Source organism: Nicotiana sylvestris, chromosome 5, assembly GCF_000393655.2.
Source record: "Nicotiana sylvestris chromosome 5, ASM39365v2, whole genome shotgun sequence".
Classification (NCBI taxonomy): Eukaryota; Viridiplantae; Streptophyta; class Magnoliopsida; order Solanales; family Solanaceae; genus Nicotiana; species Nicotiana sylvestris.
The window spans coordinates 36,275,087-36,290,489 of NC_091061.1; the positions used below are offsets into that span (position 1 = coordinate 36,275,087).

The window sequence follows — 15,403 nt, forward strand, 5'->3', positions numbered from 1 at the left end:
GAAATTCAAAATTCTCAGCTTATTCATAATTTCCGAAAATAGTTCCACTTTTCAAGTATAGCAGTGAAAACCCAAATCCTTTACCGAAATTGTCAAAAATATGAGTAAATTTGAAAACTGAAATTTTTCCCAAAAACCTTTCATCAGGTAAATATTTCATTTTCAGATAGCATGAGAAAAGTATATCTCAATGCCTACATGTCAAGATATAGGTAAAATCATGAATGTCTCCAAGACCAGGCAGTAAAAGGAAATGCATCTTTAGGAATGTATCTCAAGTACGCATGTCAAATGCAATGCCTCTCAATGATGAACTCATGTACTCACACTCTCAGAGTACTCAACCTCACTGTCTCGCATTATCTCTTACCATGCTCAATACTCAGCATACTCAATCACTCAGTAATGTACAATAATCATTGCGGCGTGCAACTCAATCCATTTATATAGTCATAAGGCTCGTTGTGGCATGCAACCCGATCCATATACATATATCCATAAGGCTCGTTGCGGCGTGTAACCCGATCCATATACATATACACATAGTCAACTGCGCTCACTAGGGGTATGCAAGACTCTGGAGGGGCTCCTTCAGCCCAAGCACTATATCGCTGCGACGTGGAGTCCGATCTCATAAAATGTAATCAATATAACATGTTGCGACGTGCAGCCCATCCCATAATTGTTACTCATAATCAGACTCTCAGCCTCACTCAGTCCTCAATCTCTCCAGTCACACTCACGGGCTCACAATGTCATGCAACTAGCCCGACAATAAGGATATGATGTATCAGTAAATAACAACTGAGACTGAGATATAATATTAATGCATGAATATGACTAAGTACCAACATATTAGTAAAATCAGTGAGATGATAGCATGAAATGACCACTACGGGTCCCGACAGTATCGGCGTAAAGCCTAACATGATACCTAGCATGATTGATTGCTCAATTATTTTATCACATGATGAAAACACAAATAACAACAAGATAGGGCCACTATACAGTGCCATAGATACAACGGAGTAACAATTCACAGGGTACACGCCCACACGCCCGTCATCTAGCATGTGTGTCATCTAAATACAAATCACTTAACACGTAATTTGGGGTTTCATACCCTCATCAATAAGTTTAGAAGAGTTACTTACCTCGAAAAAGCCAACTCCAATACCGAGCAAGTCAAGCGATGCGCCAAAAATGCCATCTTGCATGTACCGACCTTCGAACGGCTCAAAACTAGCCAAAAGCAACTCAAATGCATCAAACAATACTAAATGAACCAATCTCAATCGAAAAAGGTCAAATCTTTAATCAAAATCCCAATATCGGCCAAAAATCACACCTGGGACCACGCCTTGGAAGCCGACAAAACTCACAAAATCCGATAACCCATTCAATTACGAGTCCAACCATACTAGTTTCACTCAATTCCGACTCCAAATCAATGTTCAAAACTCAAAATCTCATATTATGAAACTTTAGGCCAAAACCCCTAATTTCCTCTTTAAAATTCATTAACCAAAAGCTAAAATTGAAGATAGATTCATGGAATATAACCAAAAATGAGTAGAGAACACTTAACCCAATTCATATGGCGAAAATTGCTTCAAGAATCGCCTAAATCCGAGCTCCATAGCTCCAAAAATGTAAAAATGGCTGAAACCCTCGAAATAGAGTACTTTATACTTCTGCCCAGACATCCTCCTTCGCGAATGTGGTAACACCATCGCGTTCGCGATGAACAAAACTATCAGCCACCAAAAATGCTCTACGCGTTCGCGGAACAAGCCTCGCGAACGCGATTCACATCGGAGACAAAACTACGCGAACGCGGCCCAAGCCTCGCGAACGCAATGAAGAAAGGTCCTCCAGCTCCAGCTCCCAGCTCAACTCTATATGAACGCGATCCCCCATACGCGAACGCGAAGAAGTCTTGCCCCAACACTACACGAATGCGGGACATACATCGTGATCACGAAGAACAATTTGCTGCTGCCATCAAAATACACTATGCGTTCGCGATACTAGCCACGTGAATGCGATGAAGGGATGTGACACCAGAAACTAGGAGAATACAATAGTGAAAAATGAAGGAAAATGGTCCGAAATCAATCCGAAACACTCCCGAGCCCCTCGGGACCCCGTTCAAACATACCAACAAGTCCCCTAACATAACACGGACCTACACGAGGCCTCAAGAAACACATAATAACATCAAAACAACGAATCACACCTCAATTTGAAATCAATGAACTTTGAAACTTCCAACTTCCACAACTGATGCCGAAACCTATCAAATCACGTCCATTAACCTCAAATTTTGCACACAAGTCATATTTGACATTACAGACCTGTTCCAACTTCCGAAATCGGAATCCGACCCCAATATTAAAAAGTTCACTCCAGGTTAAACTTTCCAAATTTCCAACTTTCACCATTTTAACCCAAATTTTACTGTGGACCTCCAAATCACAATCCGGATGTGCTCCTAAGTCCAAAATCACCCAATAGAGCTAACAGAACCATCAAAAATCCAATCCGAGGTCAAATACTAAAAAGTCAAACTTGATCAAATCTTTCAAATTTAAAGTTTCTAGCTGAGAATCGTTCTTCCAAATCAATTCCGAATAACCTAAAAACCAAAACTAACGTTTTACATAAGTCATAATACATCATACGGATCTACTCATGCCCTCAAACAACCGAGCGAAGTGCAAATTTTCAAAACGACCAATCGGGTCGTTACATCCTTCCCCACTTAAGCATACATTCATCCTCAAACGTGCCAAGAGTTGTTCTCAAAGTCATCCAACCGCAGTGTAACCTTACCATGCACATACCCGGGGGTGGTCCCATATCACCATATCTCATATAGGTCCAATAACACAATATAACTAAAATTTCTTAATCCAACCTAGCCCATAAGCCTTAGAAGTCAATTTCCAACATCTGGAATTTACTATAAGATCCAAATCTCTCATCTACACACTGCATAAGTTTGAACCAATTATATCAAGCCATCACCATAACCCAAGATGTAGTCACATGATATACCGCATAACTCAAATACTCATAGCAAAAATTTCTAATCATAGTAACTGCTCAAAACAATCCAATACCGGTAATAAACCTCGTATCAAACAAAGCCTCATTCTAAAACCTTCATGATGATGAAAGAAGCATGCAAAACCCATAACCATTCATCAGATTAACAAGTGATGGAGCTCTCGCTCCTTCGACAAGAATTATAGCCACTTTCTAAGCCGACTTTCAATATTATCCTTCCAACCATGCTGTAACCAATTCTGTTAGTATCCATTCTAGGTCCGATAACCTCATCTCATCCAACACGACCACTCTGGTGATATGAAACAACGATACAATCTAAAGCCATAACCCGTACAATCCGTGCACCAGTAAGCAACAATCCAAATATACCTAAATCATGGAAAATGGCTCAAACGAGAGTACTATCCCGCAAGCTTAACAAGTATTGCCCCAACAAAGTGCTGAAATCTATCACACGCCACAGAACCAAAACATATGATCCTAACACAAAGGATCATACCCCAATATAACTCCGGTACAATTCGTGACCCCCATACAAATGCTAGTCCATATTATATACCTCGATCCACCCTGCTCAAAATCAATGACCACGCGAAATTCGATATCAAGTACCAAAAGTGCATTACCATAACCACAGAGAGAAAATAACGAAATGACATAATCCGGAAAGAACATAGACAACGCGCAATCAACAATGCAATACCTAAATACTTATCTCGCTCAAATTCCGCTATAAAGCCCAAATAGCACTGCACCGTATGTGCATAAAAACAATGAATCACAACCCCTCATAGCATGGAAGAGTAACACATAAAACATATCCGATATGGATAAAATCAATTCTAACTGAATAGTACATCCCTCAATAATAGTAGTATGGAGCTACCCAATCTGACACGGTGTAGGATACACATCCTAATTGGGCCTACCAATGGACCCCCAAATTAACTCTGGTCATCCACAAATAGATAAATAACACCTTCCCCCCTCCCTCGAAGATCCACAATGACCCAACCATAACATATACCATCATCTGACTAGCTTTGGCCACATCTCCACAGTCCATAACCATGAAATAATCTACTCATGAGAAATCCCAATCTCCAAATCCATAGCACACATGAATCACCGTATTTGATCTCAACTCCACTGCCAGAATGCCTACACATCTCTCATACACGACCATCCCATGAGAAATACTCCAAAATTCTTTTGTGCCCCACATAGCAAAACTTGAATAGCAACAATCGATCAACTAGGAGAGTGCCGCAACACCAATGATGTATCCATAAATCAAAACTCGTTTCCCCTTCAGAAATGTAAACTCTCATCAAGCCATACCAAATAGTAATATCATTTACCTAGTCATCTGAAACCGTCCATGTTGCGTAAGGACTCATGACCTTCCCTTCGAAACTGAATCGTGACCTTACATATGCAAATCTCAATCCTACACAACACACCGCGTATATCATGCCATCATATGAAAAATACGAGAACTTCATAATCCACTCCGTGTCACAAGCAACTACATACTCAATTAGCCAAAGACCTTCTATTTGATTTCATCCATGAGAAAATCACTATACGCTACATGCTTCTTACGCCAATAGGGAATATACTCCTCGAACCATGGTAGAAACTATTGAGAACTCTTCGAAACCCATTTGCACATAACCAAGCCATCAGAACTAAATCTCTCTAACTCAACCATGCCACGTAGGTCACCAAACCCAAGATTATTGCCACAAAACACCTGTAGAGACTCACCGCATCATAAGATCCAAAAGAGCCAATCACATCCGTTACCATGCTGATCTAACCCGTTACCAAGCTGTCCTAATTCTCCGAGTTCCTCCTGAATTGCCTTTAAATTGATACTTCTCCTTGCTATAACACTATTATCCTTAACTAAAACTTGCCCCACGAACTCTAACATGGGACCATACCGCCCTAAGGCTCATAAACCGCTGAATTTCCTCTACAGTACCCCAAAAGTATCATAACGGAGATACCTACTCCGAAGAGACCTTCTGCTTATCTAAAGTTGTTCCCTTCACCTTCCTAACACTGAAATGTATAATCTATAAGGGTATAAAAATGCCACAAATCTCGACACCATCCAATGTAAATCTCAGTTTCTAGCCATAAACACATCCTGGAGATTATAAATTGATACATATATATCTTGAATTCATTAGAACCATTCTCGAGAGTCATCCACATTGCTCGAATCTCAATTAAACTGATCAAACGAACCAAACAACATGTGCCCCATTTGTACACCAACATCTTAAGAAGTAATCCACACTTTTAAGCAACCGAGTAGATTCCTACTCCATGCGCACTACATCTTTCACCAGTAACAGTTCAAATCGTTCCATGATCCTCATATACCCATAAAGCATAATACAACCAGTGCCCAAAAATTCCCTTACTCGATTCATCCTTGATCTCACCCTCCGCGGGACATAACTTATTCACAAGTATACCTCAAACCCGAAATCAATACAACACATAACCGTGTAATCAACCCGCTGATAGCAGACTCACCCACTTGGCTCAAAACCATAGATCAAAATACACAATAACTCACAATGCCCATACTCTATTACTGCCATAATACCACAGTGGGATTCAACTAAATCCTTCATAAGCTCATGTACCACAAACCATCTAATATCTCAAATCATCTACAAATCTCGCATTCGCCCCTGTAACAGTCAAGCCAACTCTCATAAGCGATCCAAACTCAAATTGCAACACATAATTCACTAGTAAAAGAGAACTCTCTACAAAACAACATAGGGATCATACAAACCTCAGGACACCCTGTAGGAGATAACCCCCCTGCTTCGCCTCAAACTAACATCTCTTTATACCCTTTCGCAGTCATAACTATTATGCAATCACTTAATCTTCCTGAGTCTGAACTCATATTACGACATGAAGATCCACTTTACTCCTCAACTGAACAACATGAAAAGATCCTTCAACACACCCATAACTCGAGACTATACGTCAAATCAAGATAGAAATCAAGCATCCAATTTACATCTCAATCAAACTCTTTTAATCAAATTCAATCTATCTGAGCACACCCGTAGTCACATCATACTCATCATATAGCCATTCGACCACTCATCTATTCGCAAATTCCACTCATAGGGACGCTTCCAAACATATAAGTCCAAAATCACGTGTTCACACAATCAACATCTCTATGCTCAAGCTACAGTCAAAACTCGACCTCAAGTCCTCCAAACTGGCCCATCATCAACACACAGAAATCACATCTTGCACCTCATCCATGGAATCACAAGATGTCGACGCACAGCTGATACCGAGCGCTCATGTGCGCATACGAATGAGTGGAAAGAATTCAAATGATTATGTTTCAAGATGAATCAATGTCGCACGATAAGGAAAGAAAGATGAGAAGTATATCCTAAGTGTCTTGTAGCCTCTCGAAGATAGGTATGGACATCATCATACCGATCCGCAAAACTCTACTTCACACTTGCTCATGACTTGTAGAACCTATGAACATAAAGCTCTGATACCAATCAATCACGACCCAAAATCCACTAGTCTTGATGGAACCTAACCAACCCGCTAGGTAAGCCAACTAATATCTATCCAATTCCTATGAAGTCAATCAAATAATTAAATAGAGAAGTTAATTGAATTTTATACATTCTCCAAGAACTGGTAGTACAAATCATGAGCTTCTATGAATAAAATTTACAAAGCTGATATGAAGTAAATACATCGTCTGTCTGAAAAGTACATAAACAGAGTTCTTATGTATCTACGGCTACCATGAACAAGAGGCAGCTACAACAGAAATGCGGGCACACCTTCAAATCCAGCAACCATCAAACACAGCAACAACAACAGCCAACATTTGCACGCAAAGTGTAGAAGTGTAGTATTAGTACAACCGGCCCCATGGACTGGTAAATAACAAACCTAACCTTAGGTTGAAGGTAGTGATGAGCTAGAACATAGGTCAGGTCCAACACTAATAGCCAACAACAATTCATAATAATGTAAAGTAAATAATAATAGAATTAACTCGGAATCAAAATGCTCAGCTTATTCATAATTTCCAAAAATAGTTCCGTTTTTCAAGTATAGCAGTGAAAACCCAAATCCTTTACCGAAATCGTCAAAAATATGAGTAAGTTTTAAAACCAAAATTTTTCCCAAAAACCTAGCATTAGGTAAATGTTTCATTTTAAGATAGCATGAGGAAAGTATATCTCAATGCCTACATGTCAAGATACAAGTAAAATCATGAATGTCTCCAAAACAAGGCAACAAAAGGAAATGCATCTCTAGGCATGTATTTGAAGTACGCATGTCAAATGCAATGCCTCTCACTAATGAACTCATGTACTCATATTCTAAGATTACTCAACCTCGCTGTCTCGCATTATCTCTTACCATGCTCAATACTCAACACACTCAATCACTCAGCAATATACAATACTCGATGCGGCGTGCAAGGCATGCGACCCGATCCATATACATATAGCCATAAGGCCTGTAGCGGTGTGCAACCCGATCCATCTACATATATATATAGTCCACTGCGCTTACTAGGGGTGTGCAAGATTCCGGATGGGCTCCTTCAGCCCAAACGCTATATCGTTGCGGCGTGCAGTCCGATCTCATAAAATGTAATCAATATAACTTGTTGCGACGTGCAGCCCAATCCCATAATTGTCACTCATAATCAGACTCTCAGCCTCACTTAGTCCTCAATCTCTCCAGTCACACTCACGGGCTCACAATGTCATGAAACTAGCTCGATAACAATGATATGATGTATTAATAAATAACAATTGAGACTGAAATATGATATGAATGCATGAATGTGACTGAGTACGAACATATCAGTAAAATCAGTGAGATGACAACATGAAATGACCACTATGGGTCCCGACAATATCGGCGTAAAGCCTAACATGATACCTAGCATGATTGACTGCTCAATTACTTTATCACATGGTGAAACACAAATAACAACAAGATAGGGCCACTATATAGTGCCATGGAAACAACGGAGTCACAGTTCCCAGGGTACACGCCCACACGCCCCATCACCTGTATGTGCGTCACCTCAATACCAATCACATAACAGGTAATTCGGGGTTTCATACCTTCAACACTAAGTTTAGAAGAGTTACTTACCTCGAACAAGCTAATTCCAATACCGAGCAATTCAAGCGATTCTTCAAAAATGCCATCTCACGCGTACCAACCTCCGAAAGGCTATAAACTAGCCAAAAGCAACTCAAATGCATCAAACAATGCTAAAGGAACCAATCCCAATCGAAAAAGGTCAAATCTTTAATCAAAAGCCCAAAATCGGCCAAAATCACACCCGGGCCCACGCCTCAGGACCCGACAAAACTCACAAAATCCGACAACCCATTCAATTACGAGTCCAACCAAACTAGTTTCACTCAATTCCGACTCCAAATCGATGTTGAAAACTAAAAATCACATGTTATGAAACTATAGGCCAAAACCCCCCAATTTCCTCTTTAAAATTCATCAACCAAAAGCTAAAATTGAAGATAGAGTCATGTAATATTGCCAAAACTAAGTGGAGAACACTTACCCCAATTCATATGGTGAAAATTACTTCAAGAATCGCCTCAATCCGAGCTCCATAGCTCCAAATATATAAAAATGGCCGAAACCATCGAAATAAAATACTTTATACTTCTGCCCAGACATCCTCCTTCGCGGAAGGGAACACCATCGCGTTCGCGATGAACAAAAATATCAGCCACCAAAAATGCTCTACGCGTTCGTGGCATAAGCCTCACAAACGCGATTCAAACTGGAGATAGAACTACGCAAATGCGAGGCCCAAGTCTCGCAAACACGATGAAGAAAGGTCCTCCAGCTCCAGCTCCCAGCTCAACTTCACGCGAACGCGATCCCCTATATGCGAACAAGAAGAAGACTTGCCCCAACACTGCGCGAACGCGGGACATATGTCGCGATCGCGAAGAACAATTTGCTGCTGCAATCAAAATACACTATGCGTTCGCGATACTGGCCACGCGAACGCGATGAAGGGCTGTGACACCAGAAACCAGCATAATACAATAGTGAAAAATGAAGGAAAAATGGTCTAAAATCAATCCGAAACACGCCCGAGCCCCTCGGGACCCCGTCCAAACAAACCAACAAGTCCTATAACATAACACGGACCTGCTCGAGGCCTCAAAACATACATAACAGTATCGAAACAACGAATCACACATCAATTCGAAATCAATGAACTTTGAAACTTCCAATTTCCACAACCGATGCCAAAACCTATCAAATCACGTCCGATTAACCTCAAATTTTGTACACAAGTCACATTTGACATTACGGACCTATTTCAACTTCCGAAATTGAAATCCGACCCCAATATCAAAAAGTCTATTCCCGGTCAATCTTTCCAAAATTTCAACTTTCGCCATTTCAAGCCAAATTCTATTGCGGACCTCCAAATTACAATCCGGACGCGCTCCTAAGTCCAAAATCACCCGCCGGAGCTAACAGAACCATTAGAAATTCAATCCGAGGTCAAATATTAAAAAGTCAAACTTGGGCAAACCTTTTAAATTTAAAGCTTCTAGCTGAGAATCATTCTTCCAAATAAATTCCGAATAACCTGAAAACTAATACCGATGATTCACATAAGTCATAATACATCATACAGAGCTACTTATTCCCTCAAACAACCGAGCGAAGTGCATTTTTTCAAAACGACAGGTCGGATCATTACATCATACTCCTTGTAGGACTCGACCCCGACCTTTATATTTATTAGTGCTGCGACCGTACTACTTTCATTGCGAGAAGAGGATTGGACGTCACCAACACACAGTGAAAAGGGAAACAAGAAAAGAAAAGGTCAATTGTGTGCATAATGAGATTACTGGCGATTTCCAATCTAATTAGGCATAGATGTACTGTCAATATAGTATTTGTAGAATAGCAGGGGAAATACACCAATAACAAAACCATGGAGTAGAACTTTAGATATCGCTTGTGTAATATTATTAGTAGTTAAGTACATCTGCAATGTATTTGCATCATTCCTTTAGTCTATAAGTATGAATAGCCATCAAAGGCTTTTCTTTGCATGTTATTAACCCAAACTGCTCATCAATGTCTAAATCAAGAGGTTGCATACCATTTGGAATCTCCCAATCAAAGCAATGCACCAATTGTGCAACCACAAGGCGAACAATGGTAACCCCCAACTGCATTCCGGGGCAGCTTCTTCTACCAGAGCCGAATGGTAAAAGTTGAAAATCATGTACACGAATATCTACGTTGCTCCCAACAAATCTCTCAAGGAAAAACTTCTCAGGCTCAGGCCAAACATTTGGATCCCTCTGAACTGCATAACAATTAATCATGATTCTGGATCCATTTTGTATGCAGAAGCCATAGATGACACAATCTTCCATGGCCTCAGGATGCATTATTGGCACTACGGGATGTAGCCTCAGGCCCTCTTTTACAACCATGCCTAAGTACTTCAAATTCTCCAAGTCTGATTCTTCTACCATTCTGTCCAGGCCAAAAACTTCTTCTAACTCTTTTTGGAGTTTCTTCATCACATTAGGGTGCCTAAGAAGCTCTGTCAATATCCATTCTACTGATGTTGTCCATTGCAGCCATAAGCATGTCCTGTACAGAAACAGGGGAAATAATTACTGAAATAAGCAAATTTAATCATAAAATTTGTGGTTTCTTGAGTTTATATTAGTATGATAAGATGGGATGGCAGTACATACCAAGAGGATAGCTTTTATATGTCGACGGTCAAACTGAAACTCTGCTTCCCCTGATTGCATAATCTCCATCATGGTGTCGACAAAATCCTTGTTTTGTTTATGGTCATGAGACTGAACATGTTCATCAATAATCTTCTCAAGAAACTCATCGAACACCTTTGAAAGATCTTTGAGCTTGCGAGTGAGTCCTTGGAGATCAATAACACCAAGAAAGGGGAAAAATCTCCAAGATTTGGTGTTGCAGCTAAATGCACAACATCTTGAACTACGGCTTTAAATGCCCTCTTATCCAAGTCCTCATCCATGTACTTCTTTCCAAACACCATTAAGCAAGTCAAGTTAGCATTCAGCGACGTAATCTTTGCACTAACATCAACAGCAACATGATCATGAGCTTGGTTTTTAAGTGAATCAATCAGAAGTTCAACTTGTTGTTTTCTCATGGACTGAAATGAATTGATCTTATGACTACTCAAAAGGTGCACGGTGCACAATTTGCGCATATTACGCCAATATGGTCCGTACTTTGCAAAAATCAAATTCTTCTGGCCATAAGCCATATATTGAGATGCCTCGTGGTGAGGCCTACTAGCAAAGATGTGATCATATGTCTTGAGGACTTTCTCGGCTGCATCAGCAGACGAGGCAACGATTGCAGGTACTAGTCCCAATCGCATATACATAATAGGACCATGTTTCTTGGCTAGTTTTTGTAAATCTTGGTGTGGATTTTTACCTAACAAATGAAGATGTCCTAAAATGGGAAGCCCTTTTGACCTGGAGGAAACCTTTTTCTCTTCTTGATGTTAAGCAGCTCATATAAGGCATATACAAATAGAGCAACTATAAGTGTTGCCCATAACAAAGCCATGGCTCATATGACTTTGTTACCTTAATTCTAAGAGCTCTACTGCAAGATGATAATGAAGATATACTAGGTACTATTTTTCTCCTTTATATTTCTTATTAAAAGGGTCAATAAAACTGAATTTATACGGCTACCAAAATTGAACAAGTCAAATAAAAATGGGAAAGAAAAGGTTGAAGGCAATTAATCCACCAATATGAAGTTTCTCATTAACTACTGACTTTACCTTTGAACCAGTAGTGAGATGAAATTTATATTTGAATATGCGGCCATGAGTGAAACAAGATAAAAAGAAGCAACCTGCAGTAGCAATTTCTTTTACTTAGAATAAAGGACCAATTCTACCACAGTGACTGATTCTTGGAAATTTCCTTGCATTCTTTGATGGACTCATTATATTGGTTGATTTTTAATTCTAATGGCCCGTTTGGCCATTAATAAAAATTTCACTTTTTTCGGAAAATTTTCAATTTTTTCAGACTGTGTTTTGCCATGAAAATATCAAATTTCACTTCAAGTTGAATTTCGGAAATTTGAACGCCAAAAAGCTGTTTTTCAAAATTATCACTTCAAATCACTCACAAAAATTCAAAAACAGCTCAAAATTGTATTCATGTCCAAACACACCTCTGATTTTCAAATACCATTTTCACTTTAAAAAAATTCACTTTTTTCCGAAGTTTCACAATTCTTATGTCCAAACGCCCACTTAGTGGGCATTTGGACATAAGAATTGTAAAATTCCAAAACATGGTGAAAAAAATTTTCAAGTGAAAATGATATTCAAAATTTAGAGTTGTGTTTGGACATGAATATAATTTTGAGTTGTTTTTGAAGTTTTGTGAGTGATTTGAGTGAAAATTTGAAAAATAGTTTTTTGGAGTTTTTCAAATTTTCGAAAATTTACAAAATACATCTTCTAGTGAAAATTGAAAAATTTTATGAACAAATGTTGATTTCGAAAATAAGTGAAAATTTTTTGGAAAAAAGGAAATTTTTTTTTATGTTCAAACGGGCAAGGTCTCCCACTTTCTAGTCAAAGAAAGGCGCTATCAGATCAGCGGATTTTCTTGATTAATGGGTTAATCTAACTATATGCATTTCATGATATAAGGTCCACTAATTTTCAAATTCAATTATTGGTCACTTCTGTACTTCTCTTTTTCTTGTCCAAATGCATTCCAGAATCCAGAGATTAACGCTGCTATGATAGTTTTTTCCTTGGACAGGGAATTGAACATTCTAATTGGCCCCATAGTTAGACAGGTGTTGGTGGTACCTCTTTGAATAAGTCGAGAAATGCATTTTTAGTACGTAATATATTGGACTCGTGCATTTAACTTAGGGAGAATACATAATCACCCCTCCAGCCTGTCCTATTTTTTTTATAAACTGGTTTCCCGGCATGTCGTGCACATGTATACCGAGGTATGCGACATATGAACATATTTTTTTATAAAATAAAGCTTTGAATAAATAATTATACATGAATGAATAAAGTACAAGTTAGTTTCTGTGAATGATCATCTAAACCTATGTACGGAGATTAAGAACAACAACAACAATAACAACAACAACATACCCAGTATTATCCCATACCGTGAGGTCTAGAGAGGATAGTATGTACGCAGACCTTACCCCGTACGGAGATTAACAATCAAAGTTCAATCAAATAATTGACTTTGGATATGAAGGCAACAACTTTTAAAAGTCTCATGACTTCTAATGCAACATTATTATTTTTAAAATTTTAAAAGTTAGGTATTTAATTTTGCAATATGAAAAAAAAAATTAAAAGGCCCGTCTATAAACATTTTCTACATACAGAAAAATATACATTATCAATTTTGGAAATCTTCTTTATTGAATTATTTGATTGATTAGCATATTACTGAGAGGAAATTTGGGTTAAATACTTCTACTCATGCAAATGCATAGTACGACAGCCAAATGAGAAAGTAAGGCCCATTATGATAAGTTGCAAGAAAAGAGTAAAAATTGCACAGGGCACCCTATTTAGTCGCCTCCATTTAATCTATACTTATATTTTGAAAATTATTTAAGTTATACCCTAATTTTTACAATTTCAGGCGACTCCTTCTTCCTGCGACCTGCGCGCTCCGTTCTTCCTCCATTCTTTTCCTCATCTTCTTCTTCTCTCTCTAAGAATGCTGAAGTTCAGCAAATATAAACACCTGGATCTTAATGACAACTTGTCATTATTGTTTTAGAACTTCAACTCTAAGAATGCTGAAGTTCAGCAAATATAAAAAAACTTCAGCTTCTAGAATGCTGAAGTTCAGCAAATACAAAATAAATTTCAGCCCTAAAGTTCATTACAAATATAACAAAGCTTCAACTAAAACATACTGAAGTTCAGTAAATATAGAACAAAACTTCAGCTAAAACATGTTGAAATTTAGCAAATAGAGATGAAAACTTCAGCTACTAGAATGCTTAAGTTCAGCAATTACAAACAAAAACTTCAGCCAACACTTGGTTCAGCAATTTTTGCTACTTCTAGCCCGTCTACTAGAATGCTAAAGTTTGCGTGATTGCCTTTGCTACTCCAAACCCGTATGCCTGAAGTTACGCGAAAAGTGAATACGCTTGGAATTTTTTTGCAAAGCGGGTATAAGTTAAAACGTGACCCAAAAAGCGAGTATAGTGCAAATGCCCAAAGAAAAGATGTGACTTCTTAAGTCCAGCACATATGAGATATGTTCGCGAAAAGATTTCCTAACTTATGCCTCATGTTAGTGAAACCTTCTAGATAAGATAATTTTTTTGAACTTGTGAATAAGGTATAAATTTGTTAAAGGGGCTTAGGTAAGTAATGCAGTTTTAGGGGCTTAGTGCTCCCATATAGAAACATAGCAAGCCGTACAAAGTTTGGTAGCTTTTAGTCCTGAACAGGATCAGGAAAGTTATATATTGAGTGTGAGGACTCAATTGAACCTTTGCAAATGATACCCTAACAGGGAATTTACAGAGAAAACAAGAGAGAGGAAAATAACATAGTGCATTCACTTCATAATAGGTGCTCCTTGAGCTGTGCTACAAGCTATATGGTGGAACTGACATTCCACAGCTCAGTCCACGTGATAGTGGCTGAGTTGGCATAACTAACTCTTAAGCGAAACTGGAAATAAAAGGAAATAAAGTGTCGAATGTGTAAATACAAGAACCTATACTAGTATTATTATATGGGCTAAGCAACTATGATTAATAAAAGGGGTCTATTTCTCACTCCAAGCCCAAACTCGTATCAATTCCCTCTTGTTAACATCTTCCTTTAACATCTTCCTTGTCCTCAAGGAAGGAAATTTGGAAACCTCAATCTGATAGTTTTGGCATCCTCCCATGTTGCTTGATCTTCTGACATCTGATCCCATTGATTTAAAAGCTGAGCAACAGCCTTATTACCTTTCTATATCATCCTCCTATCGAGCACCATTTTTGGTTGAGGGAAATATGGACCGACAAGGTTAAGTACTAGAGGGTGAGAAATATGGGTTGGTACCCCATAGCAAGGCTTGAGCAAAGAGACATGAAATATGGGGTGCAACATAAGCTCATTTGGAAGGACTAGCTTGTATGCCACTGAACCTACCTTCTGCTCCACCATATATAGACCATA

The 15,403-nt window shown here is 38.7% G+C and overlaps 1 long non-coding RNA gene across 1 annotated transcript; it reads right to left on the reverse strand.

Annotated features, from left to right (window-relative positions):
- Positions 1–10,120: 10,120 nt before the first annotated feature.
- LOC104240222 (uncharacterized) lies at positions 10,121–11,991 on the reverse strand. Its single transcript, XR_011400045.1, has 2 exons — positions 10,896–11,991; positions 10,121–10,788 (listed from the first exon to the last, which is right to left on the reverse strand). It is a non-coding gene; the product is annotated as an uncharacterized lncRNA (long non-coding RNA).
- Positions 11,992–15,403: the final 3,412 nt, after the last annotated feature.